The sequence below is a fragment of the Ceratotherium simum genome, chromosome 15 (assembly GCF_057802395.1).
Source record: "Ceratotherium simum simum isolate JZ-2026a chromosome 15, ASM5780239v1, whole genome shotgun sequence".
In the NCBI taxonomy this organism is placed as follows: Eukaryota; Metazoa; Chordata; class Mammalia; order Perissodactyla; family Rhinocerotidae; genus Ceratotherium; species Ceratotherium simum.
This window is the reverse complement of record NC_141914.1, coordinates 49,343,385-49,355,763: the sequence shown is the minus strand read 5'-3', so window position 1 is coordinate 49,355,763 and position 12,379 is coordinate 49,343,385. Positions and strand designations below refer to the sequence as shown.

General features: G+C 42.7%; 1 protein-coding gene across 5 annotated transcripts in view; it reads left to right on the top strand.

Moving 5' to 3' along the window:
* The first annotated feature begins 648 nt into the window (after positions 1-648).
* FNDC3B (fibronectin type III domain containing 3B) overlaps positions 649-12,379 on the top strand; it is a 332,852-nt gene continuing 321,121 nt past the window's right edge. For 3 of the 5 annotated variants that reach the window (XM_087440025.1, XM_087440022.1, XM_004424734.3), the window contains exon 1: positions 649-775. The gene's annotated coding sequence lies outside the window, so the exon portion shown is untranslated. Of the gene's footprint in view, positions 776-1,670; positions 1,692-6,685; positions 6,991-12,379 lie in introns of those variants that run through there. The other 2 variants (XM_014783178.2, XM_087440024.1) reach the window with 2 other exon arrangements.

Here is a 12,379-nt window from a genome sequence, read left to right as displayed (position 1 = left end):
CTCAACAGTTATCTGATGAGTCCTATTGTGGCCTATGCATTGGACTATGTTTGACAGATACAGAAATACAGATGTGAGTAAGGAACAGTCTGTCCCCTTGTGAGCGCATATTGGGTACTGAAAAAAGGAAACAGACATTTTAACTTTGGTATAATAAAATCTGTTCACGCTATGTTAGCCATATGAACAAAGTGCTGTAGGAAATAGAGAAAGGAGTGAGAAAATAGCTCACAAGGTTGTTGTGGGGATTTAAAAAAAGTTAATATATGTGTAAATGAAAAAATATCATAGAGTCTTAGCTCCGATTATTACTCAGCAAACACTGCATTTATATTGGTGTTTTGTGATCTTTTGCAGAACGTGCAGCCCTCGCCTTTCAGGAGCTGTTAGTTCCCCTAAGCCTCAAACTTCTTTAGTCTGGCTGAGCCAAAAAGACTTTCTGCTTAGTTTTGCAGGCCTGGGGGGCAAAGGAGGCTCCCACAGCTCCTGCGAATCTGACTGTGGCGGCGGTTATACTCGGCGGTTTACGGCAGTGGGCGGGCCCCAAATCCCCATGTGGTCCCGACATCATTGACATGGCGGAATCCCCCATCAAACCCTCCTGGTAGTTATTTGAGCGGCGGCGGCGGCCGGAGGAGGAGGAGGAGGAGAGCGGCGGCGGCGGCGGCGGGAGCAGCGAAGGGGGCGGCAGGGATCCTCGGGGCTGCCGGCTGGGAAGGCGTGGGCGACCCGGTGTGTGGCGCGCCCGGAGCCCCGCGTTTCAGCCAGAGGGAAGGTAAGGCGTGCAGGAACAGGAGCCTGGAGGGGACTCGGAGCCCGCGCCCCCGCCGCCGGGTCCCGGGGCGCTGGAAAGCCCCCGGCCGGACGCCCAGTCCGCCAGAGTGCGTCCTGTCCCGAGCGCTCCCGGCTTCCCGGGGAAAACTTGGCGCCAGAGTGCTGGGGCGCCCCGCGCTCGCCTGGACACCCCGGGAACACGGGAGGGGGTCGGCCTCCGCTTCGGGGCCGCGTCCTACTGGGCTCCGGTCCCCCCGCCCGTCCCCCCGCCCGTCCCCCCAGCTTGCCAGGGCTTGGAGGAGGGAGAGAAACGAGTAGATTCTTGATGAAAAAAAAATCTGGGCAGTGGCTCCGGGCTCTCCCTACCCCCCCGCCCTCCCTAGCCTTCCCAGCAGATTTTGTCCGAGGAATCCGCCCCCCCTCCTGGAATCTCCGCGGCAGGAACGCTGCCCGGGAGGGGGAGGGCGGGCGGAGGGGCCGAGGAATCTTCGACGTGTCACTTTCTGAGGCTGTAGATTTCCATATGGTGGAGGAGAGGAGGGCGGGCGTGCGAAGTGGGGCTGCAAGTTGGGGCTGCCTCTCCGCGCCATGCAGGGGCGGGCCGGGACCTCCGACCCGGGGATGCTGGCGGGGAGGGTCCCGAGCCCGCGCCGGCCGGGCCCGCGGCCCCGGGAGCTGCGCCGGCCCCCCGCCCCCGGCCGGGCCTCTCCGGGACACTCCCCGCCTCGCCGCTGGCCACCTCCGTGCGCGCCACGTCCTCCCTCCCCGTCCTGCCCCCCGGGCTCCCCCCCGGGCTGGGGGCGGTAACCGGCGGCCGCGGCCGGACTCGGCGAGCCAAGCGGCTGGAAGCTCGGGCGGGGGAGCGGGGCGCGGCGGGAAGGAGCGGGCGACCCGGTGTGTGGGCCAGCGTAGCTCCGGTCAGTCGGTCACCCCGAGGGGCGCCCCGGCCGGGGGTGGGGCGGGCGGGCGGAATCCGCGCCCCGAAGCGGCCGGGAGGGGCCGCGCGGGCCGTCTGGTGCCCGCGGCGGGGCGGGGGCCGGCCGGCGTGGGAAGGGCCTGTCAGTCTGGGCGGAAAGTGGGGCCTCGGGCTGTGTCGGAGAACTTTCCCAGAGGTCCGGTCCCGGCGCCCCGTGGGAGCTCGAGCACCGGGGGCCGGGGTCCCTGGAGACGGGGCTGCGCCGCCCGGTGGCGCCGCTGGTGGGGAGGCTTCCAGGAGTGCGCGGTTGGAGTCGGAGCTTTTCGAGTCTCAGCTCCCAGCCAGGCATCCCGGACGAAGGGAAGCAATGGCATTTCATCCAGGCAGTGCCGTTTGCGGACTTCCTTAAAAGTTACAACTTTTTATTTTCTTTTCTCTTCAGCTCAGCGTTTTCTTGAAACAAAATTTAGAATTTAGCCGTGATGGGCCGACGCTGGGGCCCCAAATCCACACGTTCCTCTCTCCATCCCTCTAAATTTCCAGTCTCCCTCCCTCTCTTCCACCCAGGCTTAACCATATTTTGGAACGGGCGAGGTCTTTTGTTGGGTGGGCACCCCCTGATTGCTTGTCTGTTTATTTTTTAATGTGCAGTTAATTTGATTTGAATTTCCTCCGGTTTCCAGGCCCTGCCAGGGAAGACTAAGGGAGAGGGAATAAGCCACTTTTTTTTTTTTCATGTGGAGAGAGGTGGTGCATGGGGAAAGGGGAGGCACGGTGGCTGTGGGCAAAGAGTCAGAGGGAGCAGACAGACCCGGAAGAAAAGGAATCTGCTCTGGAATAACACTTTTTTTTTTTTTTGAGGCCTGAGGCCTTGGGCAAAAATGCACCGCTCTGTTCTGATTTCCACTGCCTGAGTTACTCTTCCACTCTCAAGTTAAAGCTTTGACTCTGTGGCCTGGACAACGCCCAGGGGGAAGAGGCCCGCAGCCTACAGCAGTCCGTGGCCCTGGTTTTGTGCCTTATGTGGGGGCCCTTGGTTCCCCCTGATTGGAGACGGGCGCTGTGGACCCAGCCGTCTGTAAATTTCCCGGCTCCCTGGGAGCAGCTGTTAAGGAGAGTAAAGTCTTCCGACGTGTATCTGGCCTTGCAAGGGGACCTCACCCATGAGGGTATAATTCTCACTTAGTTTAGACACTAGAGGGTCACCCACAAGCTGGCTAAGAATGAGATAGCTGGTAAAAAAAAAAAAAAAAAAAAATCAGCCATTGAAAAATTCTCGTATGTGCTTTTAAAGCGTTTTGGTTTAAATGCTTCTAAGAGAAAAAAATTTCATCTGTAAAGATAGTGTTCATTTAAAAGAGATGTTAAAACTGCAAGATATCATCATGGAATAGGGGGTTGTAGCTTCTAATTACAGTATATACAATTTCAGAAAGATATTCCGGTAACCTTTTAAGACAGACTTTATAAATAGCTCGCATCAGACCATGGGCTATATTGGAAAGCCAGTCTTCTGGGGTTTCTGGAAGAATGCTTGGGATTGGTTAGGAAGCCCTAGGAGCCTAGGTAGTAGTTTACTCAGTAGGAGTTCGTGCCCTTTTTGCTTAACACTTAATTTAACATGGTAGAATTTGATAGCGTCTTTAGCAGTTAACCAGAAGAACTTCTCAAACTTTTCAGTTTTAGGAAAATGAGGTCCAGGGAGAAGTGACTTGTTAAGGGTTGCCATCACAAAGTCCAGTATAGGATATATTAATAGCTACTCTTTGTTGGATGTCTAATGTATACTAAGCACTATGTATTGTGCTTTTTGTGTATTATCTCATTAAAATTCTAATAAGTCTTTCAATTTAGGTGATGTTATGGACATTTTACAGTTAAGGGCGTTGAAGTTCACAGAAATTAAGTAACTTGCATAAGACACACAGCTACGAACAGCATAAGAGAACTTACTTCATTCTTTTTTTTTTTTATTTATTTTTTTCCCCCCAAAGCCCCAGTAGATAGTTGTATGTCATAGCTGCACATTCTTCTAGTTGCTGTATGTGGGACACAGCCTCAGCATGGCCTGAGAAGCGGTGCGTCTGTGGGCACCCCGGATCCGAACCTGGGCCGCCAGCAGTGGAGCATGCGCACTTAACCGCTAAGCCACGGGCCGGCCTGAGAGAACTTATTTCAGTGATGGAATTAGTTCTATATTTGTGCTCTCCAGTATGGCAGCCACCAGGCACATGTAGCTTTTGTGGGTTTGAAATGTGGCTAGTGGGACTGAAAAGCTGCATTTTAAATTTTACTTTTATTTTCAACTGCTGCTTATGGCTAGTGGTTACTGTATGGGAGATCGAAATGTAGAACTTTCTGACTCCCAAATCTATTCACATTTAACTGGGTTGTATTCCTTTTTAGATCTCTTAGTTCAGTTTTCTTTCTTCCACACCACCAGAAGATGCTTAGATGCAGCTCTTAAATGGAATTTAATTGCTGAATTAGCTATAGCTCAATTTTGCTTTCACACTTTGAGTGGATAAAATAAGCACTTTTTTTTTTTTTTAAATGCTTGCATGTCATCGTAAAAACTGATGGACAAAAACTTTGAATGACATTGTCTTGTTTGGTTGAAATAATTGTTGACATGAATTGCTGAAAAGACAGCTTGTTGGTTATTTTAGCGTAATAAAGGAGTATATATAGGAGGCAATATGAAAAATCATGGGGCGTTGAAAAAAAATGACCCCCTCATACCCGTGTTTACCTGTTCATTGGGTATTCTTTTCAAATGGCTTCATAAGTGTCAGGTAAATAATATAGCTGAACTGTCATTCACTTTTCCTTATGTAGTCACACAGTTAATCTGAAGAATTAAAATCATTGCTTTACTATCACATAGAAAAAAATTCAAATATAAAACACTAGGTTCATCTATGAATTGGGAAGAATATGTTTAAGATTAAAACAAACGGTGGGAAAGGTTTTTTTGGTGTCAAATGGTCAAGTAGTTTTCTGATTAGTGGATTTAATTTAAATCTGTTACATTTTAGAATTCGTTTTGTAGAAGGAATTGCAGCAACCTTCTGCTCTTGTTTGAAATAGTGAAAATTCCAACTTATGTTAAAGTAAGCATTCATTTATCTGGACTCCATCCATAAATATCCAATAACCCAATACCTTTTTCTTTCTTTCTTTTTATTTTGCATATTACTTTCAGGTAAAGACAAATGATAATCTCTTTTTATTAGGATTTTTAAAGAGGTAACTTCCAGGTTCAGTCTAAATATATCTGAATCTGCTGTACTTTCCATAGTTGTACTGTCCAGGGATAATTGCTGTTCATGATCCTGAGCCTTGAGCATAACAGGATCCTGAAAGACCTACATTAATAAATCAGCTTTAAATTGTTCTATATTATTTCAGTGTTATGTGAATTGTGTGGCCTACAGCTCTTTGAAAATTGTAGATTCAACTCGAGGTAAGGCATCAGTTGATGAGACTCTTCAGATTTTTGAAACACTCTGTTCACCGTGTTCATACCCATTCCTGACCATTGGGAGCATAGTTATTTTCAAGGAACCGGGACAAGAACTGTGTTATAAATAGGATTATAGTGTTCTCGTGAGTGTGACAAATATAGGGAAGATGATTTAACTCATGATGTGGGACATTAAGGTGCTTAATACAAATGAGAGATTCACTATAATCTTAAAAAGACGTTGAAATGAGGCAAACATTAGAAATTTTATACCCCTAGTGAGGGCCACATCTGAGCATTAGTTAGAAATCAGAATATCTGTCTGTCAAGGACTTACTTTTCTTTTTAGTTGTGTGTCCTTGATAAACTTCTAAACCTCTCCTAGTCTGGGTTTCTTTATTTTAGTACAAGGAGAAAATCACCCATACGAAAGATTAATGAGTCAGTGTATGGAAAAGTGTTGGGCAAAGCCTTGCACAGACTCCATAGTTCATTATATTCCAAAGTTTAAAACTGAGCTGTTCCTAGGGTATAACTTTGCGTGTTTCCAGAGACCTCCAAATATGTGTGTGGACAGTTTGAAAACTGATTCATTTTTTTCCTTTGTGATGAGTAAATAAAGTTTCAAGCTTTAGATTGCTGTTTCATTTTCTCCCAGTTCATAATGGAATAGTTGGTTTGTGACCTCTTGAAAGTTGTACTGTGCATAAGTTGTCCCAGCTCCATGTTTTTGGGAAGTTTTTCCTTAGATGTGGCCTGTAGCTGGCTGGCATTGCTGAAGTGGACCGGCCAGGCCAGTCTGCTTGATTCAGGGTCATTCTTGATGTGCAGGGGAAAATGTACAGTCTCTTAGAGAAAGTTCCAATATTGAATGATAGAGGCATAGGCTTTAGTCCTTGTATATTATTTTGGCAAGCCTATTATTTGAGCTTTCAATAATTATAGCTGAGAATGGGGGAAAAGAATCATTTTCCATGTAGGAGAATCTTTGTAACTTACCTGTGTTTCCACTTGGGAAATCACAATTGCCGTTGCTTCACGTTAACGAGGTTAATCCATTAAATGAGGGTTTTTTGTAGTAAGACATTATTTTCAAGTAAACCTTAATTCTCATCCTTAAAGCTGTTGAGAATACACTTAGGTAGTTGAGAAGAAGCTTTATTCTTTAGTTTACTCTGAATGCCTTTGAATATAGGAAAATATTCATAAGCGTATATATGTATTTGCCTTAAAATATACAGTATGGTATGGTATTGTGTGTTTTAAAAAGTCAGAGAATGCTCGAATCATTGTAGCTAGACAGAGGCAGGTTTCTGTAGAAGCCAAGCACAGGCTCACGTGGGAGGATGACTTGATGGTTGCTACTTGAGCACTTTGCAAGGTACAGCCAATGAGATGCCAATCCCTAGTCACAAGCTTATCCAGAGGGGAGTTGTTTATGGCAGGTTTAGTGTCAGGGATCAGTCCTGGGAGACCAAAGGTATGTGGGGTGGGGCTGGGGATTGGGGGTGGGGAGATTTTTAAACCATGTGTAAATCAGGTAAGATAGATAGACTCTAGTGATTAGCCGTTACAGGTAGGGATGTTTCTCAGTTTGAAAATGGATCAATCCTTGAATCTCTCTTTTTTGTCCCAAGTTGAAATATGCAAGTTTAGCATTCCGTAACTCCTGGATTCTAATTTCGATGCCCTTGGCTGATGAGATGACCTTGGCAATATCACGGTCCAGGCATTGGCTCCTAGGATGTTTTGTTTCTATGATATCATTACAACTGCTTGTCAGTTTTTCAATAACTGGAGGGAGAAGATTTTAGTGCGATGGTGTTGAGCCAAAGTGAGTATTATTTGAGATTCTAGTAAGTGTCAGTGTTTAAAATGTTCCTTGTATTAAATGATTATATTTGAGTTTAAAGTGTAATTTTATTTCATTCACTTGTTTGTTGACCCAGAAGGCATTTACTGAGTTCTAGACTACTAGGTTCTTCGTTAATGGAATATTGCACTCTGTTCTGACATTCTTTTGGCAAATGCAAGGCATTTTTTTCTGTTTACTTAAGGGGTATTTTGCTCATTTTTGGAATGTTGTGTTGAGAACTGTCTACCACCAAACTCCTAGGGCAGGATGGTGGCAACTTCAATTCTTTGCTCCTTTCTGAAATTAGAGAAATGTTAAATTTGGAGCACCTACAGGCTGTGTTTAAGACGATGTTAGAGTTTAAGGCCCCTGATATATCCCTGTTTTGACTGTGGAAGATGCAGATTTTTATAAATGCAACCAATCAGAAAAATTTACTTTAAGTTGATATAATACTAACTCATAGTGTTCAATTATGAAAGTTTTCTGTTGGAATAATTGTCTAGAAAATTGTCTTTATACATGAGCAAATGTAGTATGTTTGAGAAATAATTGAAGATTCTAAAATCCCAGGAAATAACATGATTTAATTTATTCTTAAGGGACTCAGTCACATTCTCCACAGCTGGTAAAAGAGGGAGTCTCTATTAAAAATTACTCCATTGTTCTGGATGTAACTAATGAGGAATTTGCAATTATCCAGGCCAGTCTAGAATAAAGTTTGGCTTCCTATTCTATATGAAAAGGTTTTACTGTAACAGAAGTTTAAATAGATCGTAAGGGGAACATTTACCTAATTAGGAGAACAAACCACTTTTAAGCACCTTGGAAAAATCGATTTACTTAAAAGCAGTGTAAAACTGCATTATGGATTGAAGCTAGTTCTACCGCTGGGCTTTTCATAGAGATGCAGGAACTCTTGGAAGTCATTGGATCACCATGAGATAAATGTTGATTTACTCAATGCCATCATGTGAACTAGGAACAGTTTACCAGCAAAAGTTATAACTATGTTTTTGTATGCAAAATAAATCACAACAATAAGCAAATATCCACCTTCCCATCTCACCCCACTCCCACCGATAGACTCCATGTATGCCTACTGATTTCTTTTGGAGGTTTTCTATTCATATTCCTTTTGCTACTTGTTTGTCACCTGTAAGCACTTGATGGCAGATTGGTGACAGCAGGTGTTAAAGGTTTAAGAAAATCATTATTGCTTTTGGCTGCCCATCTCCTCCTTCCTCTGCGTTTGGGCAAAGTTGTGGAAGTCCTGCGAATGGTATTTAGATAAGCTCACGTGCCCTCCTCTTCTGCTTTTACTAAAGCAAGACCTTCCTGGGCAGCTTAGTTCCAGGTACTGTGTGAACTGACAGGTAAGAAGAGTACATTTCTTTGAAAATATCTCAGGATATTTACATCCAGTTACTCAAGACATGAGGTTTTCTTGTATGGGACTTTTTAGGGGTCAGATTGACCAGTTTTTACAGTACAAGTTGTGTATGTAGGATACTTAATATATTTTTAGGATATTATGCTCCTTTTTCTCTTGTATTTTAAAGTTTTTTTTAAACACATTCTGTATCTTCAATTGTTTGAGTCGTTTAAGAGGAAAATACTAAAAATGTTTAGATATTGCTGTTTCTGATTTTTCTATTGTGGTTTTTCTTTGGAAAAATAATTCTGACTTAGAGTAATAGAGGTAAACATTCTGAATTAGAGAATCAGAAAATACTTAAAAGTATATTGACATGGAACCCTAATATATTGCTGCTAGGAACATAAAAAGGTACAGCTGCTGTGGAAAACAATTTTTCGGTTCCTTGATAAGTTAAACATAGAATTACCTAGCAATTCCATTCCGAGGTATATACCCAAAATAACTGAAAGCGGACACTCGAACCAATCCTTGTACACCAGTGTTTATAGCAGTGTTATTTAGAATATCCAAAAGATGGAAACAACCTAAGTGGCCATTCACAGATGAACAGATAAAGAAAATGTGGCGTATGCGTACAATGGAATATTACTCAACCATAAAAAGGAATGAAATTCTGATACATGCTACAACATGGATGAACCTTGAAAACATTATGCTAAGTGAAATAAGCTAGGCACAAAAGGACAAATATTGTATGTTTCACTTATATGAGGTGCCTAGGATAGGTAAATAGAGACAGAAAGTAGAATAGCGATTATCAGGGGCTGGGGAAAGGGACAAATGGGGAGTTCCTGTTTAATGGGTACAGAGTTTCTGTTCGGGATGATGAAGAAGTTCTGGGAGTGGATGGTGGTGATGGTTGCCGACATTGTAAATGTACTTAATGCCACTGAGTTGTACACTTAAAAATGGTTAAAATGGCAGATGTTTTGTTCTGTACGTTTACCACCATAAAAAAATGAAAAAAAAAATTGAAGATTTATTCCATATGATCTGTTTGCCTCTGTTTGCTCCCCCGTGGTCTACTCCATGCTGATAGATTTTGCTTTCTCTTCTTTTCCTTTCTTTTTTTTTTTTTTCCATCTTCCTTCTCTTGCAGTGTAAAGGGAGATTCTCCTAGGCCATTTTTGGAGATCAGAGTTTATTTTATTAACTGACTTGAATTTAAGAGGAGACGATTTAAAGTAGTAGATCTCTGGAGGGAAAAAAGACATTTTTATATTTAGATGAACCAGGTAGTTTATTAATATCCACAGACCATGTAGGCACATACAGGTAAAGTAATCTAGGCTGAATTGCACTGTGAGTCATCTAAAAACCAGGGAGTAGGATGTACAGTTAGACCTGTCATATTTTCTTTTTTTTTTTTCTTTTTTGGTGAGGAAGATCAGCCCTGAGCTAACATCCATGCTAATCCTCCTCTTTTTGCTGAGGAAGACTGGCTCTGAGCTAGCATCTATTGCCAATCCTCCTCCTTTTTTTCCCCAAAGCCCCAGTAGATAGTAGTATGTCATAGTTGCACATCCTTCTAGTTGCTGTATGTGGTACGCGGCCTCAGCATGGCCAGAGAAGTGGTGCGTCAGTACGCGCCCGGGATCCGAACCCGGGCCGCCAGTAGTGGAGCGCGCGCACTTAACTGCTAAGCCGTGGAGCCGGCCCACACCTGTCATATTTTCTAACCTTGAAGCATTTTAGTCCATTTTGTCATCTTCAGTACTTTAGGTAAAATTTTGATTTCCATTTAAAGAAATGGTCTGAGTCATCTTAGTACTCATGTTGGAAATGCATCAGATGCCTCACACTAAAATCTATTGGAAGGGAATAGAGTGAAAAAAAGGAAGAGTGTAGTATTCTGTTTTATTCATCTGAACTTGACTCTAGCATGTAATAATTTCATAATAGTTACTGCTCTCTGAGTGTTGGTTTTTTGTTTTTTGCTTCTGAGATATTGAGGCTGAGTTTGGGTAGATTACTTTTGAAAAGGTGGGGCAGAATTTTTGTTAAGTGATTGGATATAAAGCTTAATTAAACATCAGGTGTAAAGTGCATGTTAGGAATACTGAAAATATCAGATAGAAATCCAAATGGAAAGATTTAAGTTCATATACAAATGACAAGATAGAGGGAAAATTACACGCTATGTACTGTAAAATATTTGCCATCTATAAGAGTTCATTAATTCCTGAACTCCTGGAAAACAGTGTGAAGTTGCAAGGGGATTATGCTAGTTAGTGTGTATGCATGCTTTGTTCTCTCTATGGGTGTATTTTCTTTGCTGTGTATGTAAATGGCTTTCATACCATAGCAGGCCATTTTTGTGGTCTACTAATTACTCTAGTAGTAGGATCATTACCAGCTGATATCAAAAGGTACCGAGAGTCACTCTCTTTATATCTAGTAGAGATATGACGAATTACAACATTATGTTCACAGAGCGCTCCTCATTGATTTTTGGCCTCCTCGAAAGAAAAGAATGTCCCATTCTATTTTGCGTATCTCCATTTTGTTCCAGAGCCATTGTTTTATGTAATATATCATTTTCTTTAAATTTTGCTATTACTTTCTACTTTTTAGAACACTTGTCCTTTTCAGTGTTGTCTGATCGTCTCCTTGTCACCCTTACTTGAGTGTAGGTAGGGATGATTCTGATTTAATTTAGGGTCTTTCGTGGTGAGTATGTACTAAATGTTCCTTGGATGCATGGATAGATGGATGAATTCCTAGGTTGAATGTGCCATTTAAACTGAGTACCTCTCCTCAGGCGCTCAGTCATTATTCCTTCTACTGAAGTTGATCTCTTTGAAGCATGAGCCATGTTGTAGACATTTTTGTGTTTCCACAGTTTTGAGTTTTTTTTCTCGTGGTAAAGATCTAATAAATATTAAACAAATTAAAACAAAGGCGTGAGTCACCTTTAGTGCAAACCTAGCTTTTCATTTATTGCTATTTTAAAGAAATGAAAGTTCTCCAGAGAGTACATGGACTTTTTTAATGTCTATATTAGATTACTAATTAATTTTGAAAATTTTAACAGATAGCTTCTATTTCTATTCCCTAAAAACGTGGCCCTCGATTATGTATATTTTGCTTGTCTATTGGAGTCAGTTTGGGAATCATAAATTAAGAAAATTATATTTTCAAAATTATAATTAAGAAAATTACCTTTTTTGAAAAGGTAACTTTTCAGAGATTTATGGTAGTTTAAAATGATATTTTTATAGGGAAATTCTAGAAGGGAGACATTAAGGAACAGAAAAAACCAAATTGTGCCTTGCTAAGCTGTTGGGGTCCCGGCTGAGAGAGCTGATCCTGCTAGTCTAGTGGCCAGAGTATTGAGTGCTAAACTAAGCCATGGAGAAAGGGTCAAAGAGCATGTCATGGAAACCTGAGGAGAATGTCCTTAGCTGTGTGCTCTGAGGAGAGGAGCATCTCTTGGATTGTTATAGATAGGGGTGTGTCGGGGCGGTAGAGGGTGTATGTGGCTCTTATTCCTTATGTCTGGGGTAGGATCTGGAAACCTTTATCACGTGTTGCGGGTGAATGATATGATCAGACAAGTTTGGGAAACCCAGGCTTGGGAAATCTGCCCTCTTGGTAATCTGTTCTTTTAAGGTTTTTGACTTGATGGCTGGAAAGAAGTCAGGTGGGAGGAGTACTTAGGAGACCAGAGGACTTCAGTTAGGAACTAGGGCATAATTGAAGGGTTCTACAGAACGATTTTGTCATCATATTCTTTGGGGTAAAACGATAACCAGCTCTTGGCAGTTTTATATAGAAATGAGGACACTTGTGATTTGTGCAGTAAACTTCCAAACTGTGACCACAAGCCAGATGTAAAATATAATAGTGACCAGTAATTGTTGAGCACCTTCCACATGCTGGGCACTTCCATATATATACATTCCATATTCATTAAACCAACTCTGG